The following is a 14,934-nucleotide window of genomic DNA, read 5'->3' on the forward strand; positions in this document are numbered from 1 at the left end:
ACTTTATATTTGGGGGCTCCAAAATCACTGCAGATGGTGACTGCAGCCATGAAATTAAAAGACGCTTACTCCTTGGAAGGAAAGTTATGACCAACCTAGATAGCATATTGAAAAGCAGAGACATTACTTTGCCAACAAAGGTCCGTCTAGTCAAGGCTATGGTTTTTCCTGTGGTCATGTATGGATGTGAGAGTTGGACTGTGAAGAAGGCTGAGCACCGAAGAATTGATGCTTTTGAACTGTAGTGTTGGAGAAGACTCTTGAGAGTCCCTTGGACTGCGAGGAGATCCAGCCAGTCCATTCTGAAGGAGACCAGCCCTGGGATTTCTTTGGAGGGAATGATGCTAATGCTGAAACTCCAGTACTGTGGCCACCTCATGCGAAGAGTTGACTCATTGGAAAAGACTCTGATGCTGGGAGGGATTGGGGGCAGGAGGAGAAGGGGACGACAGAGGATGAGATGGCTGGATGGCATCACTGACTCGATGCACATGAGTCTGAGTGAACTCCGGGAGTTGGTGATGGACAGGGAGGCCAGGTGTGCTGCGATTCATGGGGTCGCAAATAGTCGGACACGACTGAGCGACTGATCTGATCTGATCTGATGATTTAATTTATTTTATTTAGTTTTTGGTTGCACTGGGTCTTCACTACTGCGTGGGGGTTTTGTCTAGTTGCAGTGAGTAAAGGATGCTCTTTGTCGTGGTGCATGAGTTTCTCACTGCAGCCGCTTCTCTTTCTGCAGAGCGTGAGCTCGGAGCATATGGGGTTAGTTGCCCCACAGCATGTGGAATCTTCCTGGACCAGAGATTGAACCCATTTCCTCTGCGTTGGCAGGTGGATTCCTATCCACTGTACCACCAAGGAAGTCCCTGCTATTTTACATATTTGGTTAAGTGATATGTTTGACTGATATGGGCATATTTTATCACATTTCTTACATGTAGTATGTCGTATTTACTGTGTGTATTTTTATGTTGTCTCTTTTCCTTTTTCCTTTACTGTTTTTATAGTTTTTTGCTTATACGATAATTTACCTTTTGTTTGAGAAGGTGCATTTATACTAATTATCTATTAATAACACCTCCATTACCTTTTCTTTTTTACATAGGCTTCATTATTTTCACCTCAAAATTATACGATTTGTCTCCCACTTAATGGCTATGTGACAATCAATATTTTTTACACAACATTCATATTTTCTTTTTTAAATTTGTATTATTTTTACTTTGACTTTGAATTTACTTTGCTTAGCCAAAATCTCAAGTACAACCAGCCCTTTCAAAATTATTTTCTACAACTTCTCTTATTCTTTTATTTAAAAAATTTGTTGAATTACAGTCATATTAATTTTATTCCATTTTTTCCCACCCTTCAGAAAAATATATTTATGTGTATTGGATACAAATGTATAGGCAATAATAATGGCCAAATCACAAGCTAATTTCTCTGTGTTGGGGATACTGATGTTATATTTAAATGACATTTTTGATCTGGGATCTGTGTTAAATTTAATGTATTTTTTAATGTTAAGAATAATATGTTAATCTTTATTATTTTTAATTAAAATTTTATTGAGGTATAGTTGATTTACAATAATATATAACTTTCAGGTACACAACATAGTGATTCATGATTTTAAAGGTTAAACTCTATTTGTATTTATTATAAAATATTGGCTATATTCTCTGTGCTGTATGACATATCCTTGTAGCTTATTTATTTCATACATACTGCTTTGTACCTTATACTTCCTTACCCCTGTGCTTCCCCTCCCCCATTCCCAACTCCCACCTGGTAACCACTAGTATTTTCTCTATATCTGTGAGTCTGTTTCTTTTTTGTTACATTCACTAGTTTGTTATATTTTTAAATTCCATATATAAGTGACATCATATAGTGTTCATCTTTCTCTGTCTGATTTATTTCACTTTGCATAGTATCCTCCAAGTCATCCATGTTGTGGCAAATGGCAAAATTTTATTCTTTTTTATGGTGGAGCTTTATTCCAACATATACATATGTATACACCACACACACACCACATATACATGTCACATATACATACCATGTCTTTATCCATTCATCTGTTGATGGACACTTACATTGTACCATGCCTTGGCTATTGTAAATAATGCTGCTATGAACATTGGAGTGTATGTATTTTTTCAAAAAGTGTTTTTGTTTACTTTGGATATACCTAGGAGTAAAACTACTGGGTCACATGGTAGGTGCATTTTATTTTTTTGAGGAACCTCCATACTGTTTTCCACAGTGGCTGAACTAATTTACATTTCCATAGGAGGGTTCACTTTTCTCCACATCCTCACCAAAATTTGTTTTTTGTGTTCTTTTTGATGATAGCCATTCTGACAGGTGTGAGGTGATATATTGTTGTGGTTTTGATTTGCAGTTTGTTCCCTGCTGATTGGTGATGTTCAGCATATTTTCTGTGTGCCTGTTCATCACCTGCGTGTCCTTTTGGAAAAATGTCTATTCAGGTCTTCCGGCCATTTATTAATCGGGTTGTTTGTTGTTTTGATGTTGAGTTGTATGAGCTTTCATATATGTTGGATATTAACCCCTTATCAGACATAACATTTACAAATATTTTCTCCCATTCAGCAGAAGGTCTTTTTTGTTTTGTTGATGGTTATCTTTGCTGTGCAAAATCTTCTAGGTTTAAATAGGTCTCATTTGTTTATTTTTGCTTTTATATCCTTTGCCTTAGGAAACAGATCCTACCCCCCCCAAAAAAACTGCTACAATTTAGCAATTGTGGGAGGGGTGACTGCCCACCAGAGGTTGGAGCTGCCCACCAGTGAAGAAGCTGGCTTGGACCCCAAGGGCTAGAGCTGATGTCAGCCTGCTGGTGGACTGCATTGGTTCTTCTGGGGCCCCAGTTTAGTGCCTGCCCACTGGTGAGTGGGCTGAGTCCCAGTATGACTGGCCAGGGGAACTGGATGTCCCAGAGCAGGAGTCAACCCACAGGTGGGGGCTGGGGCCAAATTCCAGAGGTAATAAAGCTACAAGGAAAGCTCCAAAATGGTACTTGCCAATACCAGTGTCCTCGCGGTAGACTGAGTTCCTAATAATGGCTGCCACCAGTGTCTTTGACACCAGGGGGAGTTCTGGCTGCCTCCTGCTTCACCAGGGGCTTCTCTGAGATCAACGAGTTTGTTCTGACCCAGCTTCCTTTCAAATTATTTCTTCTGCTCTGGGTCTCAAAGCTTGAGATGTGTGTGTGTGTGTGTGTGTGTGTGTGTGTGTGTGTGTACACATGCGCACCCTTTAACAGCCCTCTGGCTCTCAGGTAATACCTTCCTGGGGCTCATCTTCCTGTTGAAGTTACCCAGGTTGGGAGCCCACTGTGGGGCTTGGACCCCTCAATCACTGGGAATAGCCACTGCAATTGTGATTATCCTCCCATTTGTAGGTTGCCTGCTCAGGAGTGTGGGTCTTGACTCTACCGTGTCTCTGCCCTTTCTACCAATTTTGTGGTTTCTTCTTTATATCTTTAATTGTAGATCTTTTCTGCTAGCTTCCAAGTTGCTCTCTTTGATAGTTTCTCTGTAAATAGTTGTAATTTTGGTGTACCCATGGGGGGAAATCTTCCTACTCTGCCATCTTGTCCAATCCTCCATATCACCCATGATTTCTAGTGAGAAGTCAACTGTTCCTATTATTGTGGTCCTCTTTTATATGATAAATTGCATGCATGAATTTTGTGTGTGTGTCTTGACATATAAAGTCATGAACATGTGTCTTGCTGCTTGAAAAATTGTCTCTTCATGTGTGACTTTGTCTAGGTAAAGACTTCTTTGTAAAATTGTTTACTTGAAGCTCACTCAGATTCTTGGATGTGTAATTTAGAGGGTTTGTTTAAAATCAAATATGAGGAATTTCTAGCCATTATTTCTCTGACTATTTTTTCTGCCACTTCTCTCTCATTTCCTTCTGTTATTCCCATTATGTTTATCTCAATTTGCTTATACTGTCCCACATTCCTGAGACTCTGTTTATTTTTTCTTGCTGTTTTTCAGTCTGCACAATGTCTATTAATTTATCAAGTTTGCTGATTCTTTCCTCTGCCAACTCAAATCTTCCACTGAATCACTCTAATGATTTTTTCATTTAAGTTATTATGTATTTTTTTACTCCAACATCTACACTAGTTTTTTTTTAAATTCTGTTGATATTCTGTTTTTGATGAGTTGTTATCATGTCTTTCTTTAATTCTTTAAACATGATTACCTTTAGTTCTGTCAACATATCTGTAATAACTGCTTTTAAGTATTTCACTGCTATGTCCAATGTTTGTGTCTTCTCAAAGGCCATTTCTACCACTGCTATTTTCCCTGTGTATGGATTACTCTTTCTTCACCCTTTTCTGTTTCTTTGCATGTCTCATATTTCTTATTTTGTTCAGTATTTCTCATTTTAGTAGTTCAAAGAGGAATTGTTGCATATTTAGCCCAGAAGAGATTCAAATACTTGTAGCCCTACCCACCAGACAGCACAAGTATAACACTGAAAACAGTATCATCATATCATACAGATAGAGTCTTAAATAGTGGGAAAGGAGGTACATAGAGTTGCTTTGCCATTGTTACCTTAGTAAGAAGACATTGCATACATTTTCAGAGCATCCTTAACTGTAAGATCAGAACAAGTTTTGGCCAGAAACACCAATTAACTATTATATCCCACAGCCGGATATCATAATTAAGATTTTGCTCCATCTTATAACAGATTCAAAAGATTGTACACATTCCTCTAATCCAAACCTCTGGTCTCAAGAAAGAGTGTACTTTTAGGGATTATTTCTATATTTTGTCACATTTCTTATTGTTGGACACTAGGTATTTTAGAGAATATATTGTAGCACTTATGACTATTGATCCCTTCTTCCCTTCCTGGTGTGGTTATTTGTTGATTGGACTAATTCTATGTATCTATTTTCTCTGCATTGCACAGCCTCTGGTATCCCTACTTAGACGTTTTTCCCTTGTTTTCACAAACAACCTTTTGGCTAAAGATTGTGCTTAAGCCCTCTTAACTACTTACATTTTCACCCTTTACCACTGCATGTGTGTGTGGTTTATGGAGAGTTTATGGCTTTGCCCCATTTTCATCCAGGGACTAGTCTTCATACTTATTTCTACACAGAACTCACAACTCTTGACATTTCCTAGGTGATAAGAGAAGGAAAAGTGTCTTGATATTTCAACCCTCCTGAGTTTATGTTAATTTAGGGAAAGCTGTTAGATAACCACAGGATGGTGGCTGCTTGCCAGGGGAAACAATCATGACTAGTGGGTTGGAACTTTTGGTACCAGCACCTGACCTCTGGGGAGAGGAAAGCTGCTAGAGGTTGAATCAATTACCAGTGGTCCATCATGACTGTGTGATGAAACCTCTCTAAATACCCAAAGGACTGGGTTCAAGAAGCTTCTAGGATGATGAGCATGTAGAGATGCTGAGAGTATGGCAGATCTGAAGAAGGAATGAAAGAACCACACTATTTCCCATGTACTTTGTCATGCATATTTCTTGCATCTGGCCATTCTTAATGACATCTTGTTTTAAATAATCAGGTTATCTAATGGGTAAAATCTTTTTCTTGGTTCTAGGGGATTCCCTGGTGGCTCAAACAGTAAAGAATCTGCCTGCAATGCAGGAAACCTGGGTTCAATCCATGGGTTGGGAAGATACCCTGGAGAAGGGAACAGCAACCTTCTCCAGTATTCTTTCGTGGAGAAGTCCATAGACAGACCCTGGAGAGCTATCATCCATGGAGTCGCAAAGAGTCAGACATGACTCAGTGACTAACACACACACACACACACACACACACACACACACACACACACACAGAAGCTATTCTAGCAAGTCCATTGAACCCAAGGGGAGGGCTGTGGGAACTTCCAACCTATAGCTGGTCGGTCAGAAGCACAGGGGACCACCTGGATTTCCAATTGGCATCTGAAGTGGTGGTGGTGTTGGGTGGTCTTGTGGGGTTGAACACTTAACACATGAAATCTACATATATCTCCAGGTAGATCATGTTAGAATTTCGTTGAATTGTAGGACACCTAGCTGGTGTTGAAAAATTGCTTAGTGGTATAGGAAAAAACACATACATTGGACACCCTCCCCACCCCACCAGGAGTCCATAGCAACTCTCCTCCTACCAGCTGACACCCACACTCTCCTCTAGTATTTTATGTGCTACTAATCTATTGTCTCTACACTTCTCTGAAGGTGCCATGTTTATAGGTTTCTCTACATACTGCCTCCTCTACTTGGGAGCCCCTGAAGTCCTTGTCACTTTGCTAAAGTTTCATTCCTCTTACAAAACCTCAGTCTGACTCCAAACTGGTCCTGTTTTCTGAAAACATTTTAACCATGTCTTCTGTGATTAGCTTTACACGTCCTATACCCCACCATCAAGAATGTGACCTCCTGGAGGTAAGAATAGGATGCATTTACTTTTGTGTGCCCATGGCTTTGGCAGTGCCTTGTACAGAGAAGACACACAGGCAATCTTTGATGGATTGGACTTAACCATTAACCTCAGCAAAGGTCAAGCATACCAGGAGTGCTGCAGGGCGACTGTGGGGAGCAGAAGTGAGACCACAGGAAGAAACCCAACCATATACACCCAATACATGGTGGGTAGCCAACTTGAAGGCAGGCCAGGGTGTGATGTTTGTCAGCCCTGGGATGCGGGGGCGTGTCGTTTACCAGCCCTGAGGTGCGGGGCCAAGCTGACTTGCTCTGTCTCCTCAGATGGCACCACTAGCAAGAGAGGTGGAAGTTACAGAAAATCCAGTTTGGGACCCCAAACAAGGCCCAGCACTTTCTTATAATAAGTGCCTCTGACCATACTGCAAACTTTCAGAGAGACAGTGAGAGCCAGGTGAGAGTGAGGGCACGTGGCAGATGATGGGCAGAGAACTCGGAGTCAAGGATTCTGTGGTTCCTGAAGGATGGTCACACTCAGGTAAATTCACCACCAAACAACGGCCCATGGTGGACTCAGGACTCAAGCCTCAAAAGAGAAAACCAGGATAAGTGAACAGTTCTGGGGAACTACAATATCAAGAAAACTCCAGAGCCATTGGGACCCACAGTAAATCTCTGTAAGGCCATTTATTTAAAGGGGAGAATAAAGATGTGGCCAAAAAGAGAATCAGCCAAGTTAGCTGCCCCGAATCTCAAGCTGTACCAGAGGGACTACTGCTCTTCTATCCTCTCAGCTGAGGGTCCCCTGAGCTCAGGAAACACTTTCTGTCCTCACTTGCTCCCCCTGTTGAAGCTGTCTGTAATGTCCCTCTCCTAACTTCTGCAACAGACACATTGGAGAAGGAGCAGGGCAGAGAGTTTAAACAATGCTGCAGGATGTCTGCTTCTGGTACCGAGGTATGCCACATGGGGCTTGGGCTGCAGGCCATTCAATCATCAGCAAGCCAGCTTTGCAGGGGCTGGAAACGTGGTCACTCTGGGATCACTAATTCTGCATCTTTCTTTGTGTTGCTTTGTGGAGCTTAATAGCTGTTATCAAATAGCAGAAAAGACATTTTGGGAGAATGTGGTTAGTCAAGCCTGTGTTGATATGGCAAGTCAACAGCAAAAAAAAAAAAAAAAAACCAATTCAAATATGGTTTATCTGAATTGTGTGTGGGGGTGATTTTAAGCATTGTGTGTTCTCTGACCATTTCTCTCCTTTGTGTATTGCACACCACAATCTCTTCAGAAATCCATGAGTAGGTAGATTTGTATTGCCCATTTTCCTTGCTGATATTTTCCTGTGTCTGTAAAATCCCTTCATTTGTGTTTATTCAGCAAGTAGTTCTGCTGAACCGCACTCCAGACTCTTCACTAAAGACCCACTCCTCTAACTGGTGTGGGGAACTGGGGAGCCAAAGCAGAACAAGAGCCACATTTAATGCTGAGTGACAATGGGCCCATGAAAGAAAAATGCCCCCCCATATCCAGGACTACAGTGGTTAAGTGAGATACATGCTTGTTGGTTCTGAATCTAAAATATAAGAAACCGAGGAAATCAGAATTGAAAGAGACACGTGTACCCCAATGTTCATCGCAGCACTGTTGATAATAGCCAGGACATGGAAGCAACCTAGATGTCCACCAGCAGACGAATGGATAAGAAAGCTGTGGTACATATACACAATGGAATATTACTCAGCCATTGAATACATTTGAATCAGTTCTAATGAGGTGGATGAAACTGGAGCCTATTATACAGAGTGAAGTAAGCCAGAAAGAAAAACACCAATATAGTATACTAACGCATATACATGAAATTTAGAAAGATGGTAATGATAACCCTATATGCGAGACAGTAAAAGAGACACAGGTGTATAGAACAGTCTTTTGGACTCTGTGGGAGAGGGCAAGGTTGAGATGATTAGGGAGAATGGCATTGAAACATGTATATTATCATATGTGAAATGAATCGCTAGTCCAGGTTCCATGCATGATACAGGGTGCTCAGGGCTGGTGCACTGGGATGACCCAGAGGGATGGGATGGGGAGGGAGGTGGGAGGGGGTTCAGGATGGGGAACACATGTATACCCGTGGAGGATTCATGTTGATGTATGGCAAAACCAATACAATATTATAAAGTAACTAGCCTCCAATTAAAATAAATAAATAAAAAGGTTGTCTAAGCCTTAAAAAAAAAAAAAAAAAACGGCCTGGAGGCTCTTCTATCAGTATCTTTGTGAATGACAAGGAACACAGCAAACAAGACTTTAGGAGAAAAACTGCTGAGGGACATCAGTTCAGGGGTTACTAACGGAACTGAGCAGAACCCTGTGCCTCCCCTCTAAGTACAAACACCCCTATGTCCCCTCTCTCTTGTTTGTAGAAAACCTGAAGTCTCCCAGGCCCCCAGCGTCACAGAAGAGCAGGGTCAAACAGTCAATGAGGAGGACAGTAGAATCACAGTCACAGTGTCTGATGAAAGAATGGGATTAACACCGTTGCTTATAATAATCTGTATCTTTGTAGCCATTAGAATAACTGTAGCTTGCTCTGTCCACATATGTAAGCAGACAACTAAAATTGTCAGCAAAGAGGTGCTGCAGACTCACATCAACATCTTTTCTAAGAAAACAGCCCATGTCAGCATGAGAAAGTTACAGAAGATAAATTTGCTCCTAATCTCACAGAAATGGAGTGATGTCTGACAAGTGGTTGTAAGCAGTTCCTTTGTCCCTTTCCTGTTTGCCTATCTGTTTTCCTCAGACCTTAACTATAAAAATGAGATCGCTAGGTAACATTTTAACCTAACTTTTAACCAAACGTTTTAACCTTAACCTAACTGCTGATTTTGCTCTACTGAATGTACACAATGCCTTGCCTAATCTTTTGACTTCTTTCCTGGATTAAACAGAGTAAGAATGAAGAATTATGTAGTTAAAGAATGACTAACTCTCTACCCTGGGCTACCCCCTTAGCAAATTTGCACGCAGACCACGTGGGTAAGACAGCATCCAAAAGAAGATAAGCAGAAGTCAGCAGGTCTGCACACAATGGAAAAAAGATGACAAATCCAACCTCCCACCTTAATGATTAACTAAGATCGTTTCCCCTTTTTCCATTTAAAATTGTCCTGGCTGAGCATAATCTTCAGAGTTGGTCCCTGGACAAGAGTCCAGCTTCTTTCTGGGTTGCTGACTTTTCTGAACAAAGCACCTTTCCTTTCTACTCTGACACTTGCCCCTTGACTACTGGCTTTTGAGCAGGGAGTAGCCTAACCTGAATTCAGTAACCCTTACACCCTGCTTCTCGCTGGAAGTGCAGTTTGTCTGACAGGAGGGAAAGAAGAGTAGACTCCATGAAGCCCTTGGATATACTTATTAGAGGGTCAATTTTCCCCTCCTCTCCCTTTAGTTAAAAATCAAAAATTCAGTTCTGATACAGCGGATCATTGTGTTTTTTGCTGCTTTTGAAAGGGAGACACATCCTTCTCTGGCACCACAGTCCCGGGGCTCGTGCACAGGTGAGTGCGCTCCAGTACTCGCTCTGCGGCAGCTCTGCAGAACTGATTAACACCGGGGCAGGAGCCCAGCAGATGAGACAAATGACTGCAGAGGTTCGGCTCTCCCCAGAGCAGATTAGACCTGTTTCAGTTGCCAAGGAGCAACATGCTTGCAGCCGGTTTTGAGTTCTATTTCCTAGGCTCACGTGCCAGTTGCTTCTGTACAGCCAGTTCAGAAGACTGCGGACGGCTTACCCCCGCAAGATCCCACAATGGTGGGAAGAATGGACTCTGAGAAAGTTGTTTGTGGAATTCATTTTCCCATGGTTTAAGATACAGTCACATCAAAAGGAAGGAAAAGCAACCGTTTAAAAAGAATTTCACTTAGCATGTCCTCTCTGGTCCTCTCGTATCTTCATGAGCTTGGAATCAGCGAGACCAGCGCCCCAGTCTCATCAATAAAGCAGGGGTCTGGACAGTCCCGTCTCTGGGGGGCTTTATCCGCCTTTATCTAAGACAGGGTGTCTTCTCCAGCCCTCCCAGTGCAGAGACCAAAGTCTGAAGCCAAGACTGCGGTGAGCGTTCAGCGATTAATACGTCATTAGGCACTTGGTGTGATGGCATTTCGGGACTTTTCTGTGAATAAGTAATCTGAACATAGAATGAATCATCACAAAGGTTTTCCATGGCTAAGGTGCGAATGTGGAGTGAGTTTCTTTTTATTTTCCTTTCTTTTATATACAAACCCCTCTAAAGACTGTTTTCATTAACTGCTCCAACATTCATACTTACTAGCTTCCAGTACATCCATTTGTACTTTAATCACTTTTAAACATATCCTTATAAATGAGGCTGCTTGTTCTTTGTCAGATGAAACCTATACTCTGCTTCTTGGAATTCTGAAAACATTTGTATGGTGAAATAAAAATATGACTCTAAACTCCATAAGGATGAAGAAAAAAGAAAAATTAATTTCAGAATTTGATTTACATATGTTTTCCAAAAGCAAAAAACTGAACATTAATTATGCTCTTGTAACAGTTGGTAATTGATATATCACATTGAACAAAGAGGAACAAAGCGGTAGGTTTTTTCTTCTCTCAAATTTTAATGGAATTTTCAAACATGTTATAAGCTGATTGCACAGAACACTGAACCACCGAGAACCCATCAAGTGGCTCCAAAAACCATTTCCTTTCTACTCTCCCTGTGTCACATGTTCATTTAGTTGTTCCATTTCTTCTGTCTCCTACCACTTTTTCTGGGGAGGGCTGGTGTATTTTAAAGCAAACACCACTTCATTTCACTTGCAAATATTTAAGTAGGTACCGATGGCTTTGTTTAACAAAAGCAGAACACTAGTATCACAACCCCCTCAAATAACATTAATTCCTTATCATCTTTATCTAATATCTGATCAATGTACAAGTTTCCTGGATTGTCCTACAAAGAATAAAAATGTCTTTTAAAGATTGGACTGTTTGAATCAGGATGCAGGCAAGGCCCACACTTCATATGGTCTGCAGGTCTCCTGAGCTTTTTTTCCTCAAGAATACCCACAGCCCACCTCCTTTACTGTGCTGTGCCTTTGTTAAAGAAATTGCATCCCTTGTCCTAAGATTTATCTTATACTTTGGATTTGAATTACTGCTTCCTCCTGCATATTCTGAAGCTGATGGTAGATCCATAGAGAGTCTTCCTTAGGCTGTAGTACAGCTTTACAGTTAGGAATACTTTGTACGTGGCGGACTGCTTTCTATTGCATCATATCAGAAGCACACCCTGCCAGGTTGTCCTTGTTTACTAACATTAAGAATAAGAAAGAGGTTCAAGTGCCATTAACTCACTTCATACATTATAAAGTTCTTTGCAACACTTTACTTAATGGTTTTTAGCAGCCACTGATGCTGCCAGTTCCACTATTTCACTGGAGTTTACAAAACACAGTTTTGGAAATCATTTATCTCCTACTTTTGTTACCTATTATTCTATTTCTACAAGTCCAGGTTGTACTACTCACCTTATGACAGGCCAATAAATCAACAGACTATTGGGGCAAAGAATACTGACTTCATCTGCAAAGCCAGCACACCAAGAAGAAGGTGGCCTAGTATCCCAAAGACCATCTTACCCAAGTTGGAATTTAGACTTCTATTAAAAAGGGAGGGGATGTGGCTCATTGTTGCAAGCTTCTTGGTGTTGTAATCCTTTGTTCTTACAGCTCTTTGAGTACGTATGGATGCTATGTTCCTGTAAACCTGCAACAAGGCAAAAGTTACTCAGTTACACAATGTTTTCTCTCAGTATTTACAGATTTTCAGAAATAATGAGCTTGTACCCTAGCACATAGTGAGCAAAGAATTTATTTTAAAAGTATCATTATCTCATATATTTTTATTTGATGTATTTATGTATTTAATGTATTACATTATCTTCTATTTGTATATTATTTGAGAGGATATTTCCTTTTAGTTTTTTTTTATGTTTCGATTTGCTTTATTTAAAAGTTATTATAAAAATTCTGGATGGAATGTTATAATGAACACTTTAGTCATCATCCCCAGTTTTAACAATTTTGAACTCATGGTTAATTTTGTTTCATGTATGCTACTCTCCTTTCCTACTCTGGATTATTTTGATTATTTGATTATTTTTAAGTCCCAAACATCACAAGATTTTATCTATAAATAATCATGCCTAAATCAATGAACTTTTGCTGTTGTTCAGTCGCTAAGTTGTATCAGACTCTTTGGGACCCCCATGGACTGCAGCAAGCCAGGCTTCCCTGTCCCTCACTATCTCCTAGAGTTTGCCCTAGTTCATGTCCATTAAATTGGTGATGCTATCTAACCATCTCATCATCTGCTGCCCTCTTCTCCTTTTGCCTTCAATCTTTCCGGCCTCTTATCAATTTCTATTGATTGAGAGTCCAAGACCCCTGGTTGATAGCAGATTGAAACACATTCACTATATTTAAACATGTGAGTAAGTACTGATACCTTAACAACATGGAAGGTTTCAAAACAACAACCTCAGCAAAACTGCAGGATGCTATGGAACCAGTTAGCTTTAAAGCTATATGCTGCCATTTATGAAGTTATCTTAACAAAAAAGGAAAGAAAGTCAAATGTAAACTTTATCATCTCCAGATCTAATAACCTATTTCCATGAAACATGAGGAATAGAGGAAGATATTAATGACTTGTGTCAGCAAATCCAGACTATAGGAAACTTTTCAAGGTAAGTTCATTCATCTTCCATGAATAAAGTGCCAAGAAAAACAGAGGAAAGTGATCCCACTGATTAAAAGAGACTTAAAACATACATTTTTATATATTTGACATACATTACATTTGATGGACTGGAGAAGGAAATGGCAACCCACTCCAGTACTCTTACCTGGAAAATTCCATGGATGGAGGAGCCTGGTAGGCTACAGTCCTTGGAGTTGCAAAGAGTCGGACACAACTAAGCAATTAACACACACACTTTTGATGGACAGGGAAGCCTGGCATGGTGCAGTCCATGGGGTCGCAAAGAATCAGACACGACTGAGCAACTGAACTGAACTGAAAACATACATTGAACAAAGACATGTACTTTATTTCAATCTTTATTTAGAGTAAGTTTAAAAAAAAAATCATGAAACAATCAAGAACATTTGAATATTGACTATATATATGAAGATATTAAGAATTTTTTAAAAAAATCAGTGAACAGTAATTCCTTATTGTCTTCAAATATATGGTGAACTAACTGGTTCCATAGCATCCGGCAGTTTCACAGAGGTTGTTACTGTGAAACCTTCCATGTTGCTAAGGTAACAGTATATACTAATGTGTTTTTACATGGTGGATGTGTTTCAATCTGTTAGCAACCAGGATTCTTAGACTCTTTAATCAAAAGAAATTGATAAGAGGCCAGACCAAGAATTCAGGCAGGGCTTTGCTGGGACTCATGTTGCAGCACAAAGGAGGGAAAGCAAGTAACAGTTTCCCTTCCTTGCTCCCTGAGCGGGGAGGAGGTGAACTCTTAAATGCGGTGAGGGTAGAGGCAGTCCCGTGGGTCCGACTGGGCTGGAGAAGTGGCTTAGGTGGTTTGCCCAGCGCTTTGGTGGTGTTCCCGGCTCCTCAAAAGGGGCAGCTGGTGGGTTTTCTGTTCTTCCTGTATCTTGTTGTACATGATTTGTCCCAACTGTGCCTGCACACAGTTATTTTTAGTTCCCTTATAGTTTCTTTGTATTTTGTTGCTCAAGGAGCACTGGCATTCTTTAAAGGGAAATGTTACTTACAGGCCACAATCTTGATATTAGAGGGGACTGTTGGTACTGAATTGGTTTCTCTTTCAGTGAACGGAGAGACCTAGGAAATGCATATCCATTTTGTATTAGTTCATGATATATTTTATCTTAGAATTTAAATTCAGGCTATATGCTATTTTTTTAATGTAATTTATCTTACCTTCATCTTTCTCTCATGCTGAAGAATCATCTTCTCAGTAATTCCACTATAATTTACCCATTTGCTTTGTCCTACAATATGCAGTTACTGTTACTGAATCAAACTTGGGTCCCCTGGCCTGTAGGCAATAAGGGCAATCTACTGACACCAGGTTGCACTGAAATAAAGCTCCGTGGGCACTGCAGAGGCCAGGCGAGAAGTTCATGTAGCTAGTGCCCAAAAGACCTGAATTACTCAATGGTTTTCAGGGAAAGGTTTTAAACGGTAGGGTGAGGGGAGGGTGTGTGTGATCTGCTCATGGACATACTTCTGATTGGCTGGTTATGAGGTAATTGGGAGTCAACATCATTGACCTTCTGGTTCCAGCTGTTTTGGGGTCTATTTCTTTGTAGGTAGCATACAGTTAACTTCTTCCACCTGGTGAGGGTTTCATTATCTGCAAAACAGCTCAAAACACATGA

This window comes from Bos indicus, chromosome 21, assembly GCF_029378745.1.
Source record: "Bos indicus isolate NIAB-ARS_2022 breed Sahiwal x Tharparkar chromosome 21, NIAB-ARS_B.indTharparkar_mat_pri_1.0, whole genome shotgun sequence".
Lineage (NCBI taxonomy): Eukaryota > Metazoa > Chordata > Mammalia > Artiodactyla > Bovidae > Bos > Bos indicus.